This window comes from Gossypium arboreum, chromosome 10 (genome assembly GCF_025698485.1).
Source record: "Gossypium arboreum isolate Shixiya-1 chromosome 10, ASM2569848v2, whole genome shotgun sequence".
NCBI classification, from domain to species: Eukaryota; Viridiplantae; Streptophyta; class Magnoliopsida; order Malvales; family Malvaceae; genus Gossypium; species Gossypium arboreum.
In genome coordinates, this window is record NC_069079.1 from 7,760,752 (window position 1) to 7,764,287 (window position 3,536).

Below are 3,536 nucleotides of genomic sequence, written 5' to 3' on the forward strand. Positions count from 1 at the left end.
GATCCTAAAGCTTAGTAAATTTTTCGTGAAATTTTAAATTTTCTTCTTTTGAACAGTACCACACGACCGTGTGACTAATTTAACATGCCCGTGCGACATGGGACACGTCCGTCTCCTCAACACGTATGCAACACTGACTTTTAAACACGGCCATGACACACGTCCATGTGGCCTGCCCATGTACTAAACTGACTTTATGACACGGCCGTGGCAACCAAGGCACATGCCCATGTGACAAACTATGTGAACTCAAAATGAACCTTGTATTTTAAAAATTTACCAATCCTGTAAATTTCAATCTACAACCAATACAAATGCAAATATTAAATCAATCCAAACGCATTTTATATATTATCTAATACTTAAATTTAAACACTTATCATGTATTATTATCAATTATTAATTTAATTATTTCACTATTACAATCACAATCCAATATAACACACTTAAGACATCCTAGGTACATGCCATTACCGATAATTAACATGCTTTACCTTTTTGAGTTCGGGATCGGCTTATGATGCTGATTCGACTATCTGTCTTTAACCTAACCTGCGCACGAAAACAAACCATACGCTGAGTATAAACTCAGTGGTATTTCTATAAACCGATACTTAAGTCAATAATAAATCATATATCAATGAACCTTGAGAATTCAATCTATTACTCCTAATAGTTCAATCATTTGTTTTTGAAATATAATGCTAAGATCTTGTTAATCACTTTCGATGAAATGCATACAATTTTAATGTTTGTTCATTATCCGTCGATTTTTTTCATATTTATCCAGTAATAACCTGTGTTCAGTATCATTCAGACATTCAGTAGTAGTCTATTATTCAGTAACAATTAGTTTTTCAGTACTTTTATTTACAATTCATTTGAGTAATAATATTATCCACTTTTCATTCAATATTCTGTACTATCTCATTTCAATAATAGTCAATATTCTTTGGTAACAACCAATTGATCTTTATCGTTCAGTACTAGTCAGTCAACAATAATAATCGATTAATCAGTAATATTCATTTATTCAGTATCAGTCGTTTATTCTGTAATCAGTAATATTCATTTATTCAGTATCAGTCGTTTATTCTGTAAAAGTCAATTATTCAGTAGCAGACAGTCTTTAATACTTTTCATTACCCCTATTAACATGACTCAGACCTGGACAGATATACGGATCCAACCCACACACCGGGGATAGTATACAGTGTTTCATCGGCCGAAGCCGAAATACACCGTAAGGGTAACAGTAACAATAACAGTAGCGGTACACAAAGTACCTCATTGGAACAAATCCGAAACAGTAACAGTAACATTCAAGTATGGAGTACCTCTTCGAAACGAATCCGGAACAGTCACAGTAGTCGACTCATATAGTGTCTCATCGACACACAGTCAGAATATCCCTGAACACTTCCAATCCTATGGCATGCCAATTATATCCAACTAGCCCGACACTGTTAATAGGGTATTTAGTAAACTTTCAAATATTCAATTTCATTCGTAATTTAATTTCACTTCATTTCAATACCTTTCTTTATCAGTTCACATGTAATTCAATTTTAATACAACAGACCTTTTAATTCATTTTCCAATAATCACACATTCAAATATTTCATACTTTAATTACTTGTCACATATCAATCATGATACAACAATTAATAATCAAATTCAATAAATTATAAAACATTATAATTCTTACCTTAGCATTTCCATTATCAAGCAATTCAAATATTAACATAACAATTAACTATTAAGTTCAGTTTATAGAAATACAAACCGTAGTTTCCAAGCTAACTCCTGTTGTCTTTGTCTTGTCTTGCTTAGCCGAGATTTCCCGAGACAACATTAGCTACGGAAATTAAAATAATTATACCATTAACTTTCAGCACTCATTATAACAATTAATTGAATTTCTATTCAATTTACACCTTATTTCCAATTAGGTCTTAACTAATTCATTCACTTTACTAACTTAATTCATTCTTCATTTCTATTCAAATTTCATCCAAACTCAAATTTAACTATTAAAATTTCAGCTTATTTCATTAATTTTGAAATTTTCTCAAATTAAACCCCTACAACATAAAACTTATGAATTACTTTACAATTCAATCCTTATTTCATTTCTAACTTGAATTTCTATCAATTTAGCTTTTAATTCATCATTTTATTTAACATAACCAATATCTAGAAATCTAATAACTTTCAAAATCTTAACTTAATTTCATCAAAACCTTGTTCCAAGGCTTCTAAAACATCAAAATTAAGTAAAAAGGGCTAAATTGACTTACCTATTAAACTTCCAAGCTTCAAAATCCCTATTTCCCCTTTTTCCTTTCTTTCCTTTCTTTTTCTCCTCCTCTCTCCCCTGTTTCGTTTCTTCTCTGTTTCTTTCTATTCTTTTCTTTTCTTTTACTTTGTTTTGTTTTATATATATATAACAATAATAACTTAATAATATACTTATATAATAAGTAAATATACATGTATTTTATAAATGTACATATACTAATATTACACATGTCACTATACATACCATACATTTGTCAACTATTTATTTATTTTTCACATAAAATCTTATAATATAATTATTTAATTAATAAATATCTTTTATAAATAATAAATATCTATTAATACTTAAATACAAGCATTACAAGTATATGTATTTTTATTAATACACTTGTACCCAATCATTACCACACATTTGCCTTATTTTTATTTATTTATCATATAATATCAATTTAATAATAAATACATTAATATTTACTTAAATAATAAGTAAATACATACATGTATTACAAATGTGTGTATTATATTTATTACACTTGTATTTTATTTTTGCCATACACTTGGCACTCTTTTTGGCTTATTTACTTATTTAGTCCTTTTAATTTTTTATTCTATAATTAAACTTTCACACTTCATTCAATTTAATCCTTTTATCCAATTATCCTTAATTTAAGCTTATTCACTTAATTAAACTCTAATTAACCACTCGATTAACTTCGTGAATATTTTTAATAAATATTTACGAATCCATTTTTCAGAAATGGAGACCCGAAAATACACTTTTTCGGTAATGGTAAAATTCGGGTCATTACATGAAATTTTTCTTAATTTTTCTCACAATTTTCAAATGTTCCCGATTTAGTTCTAAATCGTTTCTAAAGTGATCTTTAGGCCCCGAAGGCTTGAATAAGGGACGTTATGCATATTAATGATAAATTATATTATGATTATTGAAATGTTTTGAAATGAATGATTTAGATTACGATTACTCGGTAATGCTTCGAAACCTTATTCCAACAACAGATACGGATTAAGGATGTTATATAATTAATTAATTTTATCCTCTATTCCAAACTAAACTCATAATTTTTTTGCTTCCTTACCTAAACAAAAACAAGCAATTAATTTAATTATTTGCAAATAATTTTTCGTTAACTTTTGCTTAACATTGAATATCCGAAATTATATAATCAAAAGAAATTTAATTTTTCATAGACAATTATTAAATATGAGTTTTT

The 3,536-nt window shown here is 27.9% G+C and overlaps 1 long non-coding RNA gene across 1 annotated transcript; it reads right to left on the reverse strand.

Moving 5' to 3' along the window:
• Window positions 1-261: 261 nt before the first annotated feature.
• Window positions 262-2,442, reverse strand: LOC128281642 (uncharacterized). Its single transcript, XR_008271895.1, has 3 exons — window positions 2,301-2,442; window positions 1,787-1,858; window positions 262-552 (listed from the first exon to the last, which is right to left on the reverse strand). It is a non-coding gene; the product is annotated as an uncharacterized LOC128281642 (long non-coding RNA).
• Window positions 2,443-3,536: the final 1,094 nt, after the last annotated feature.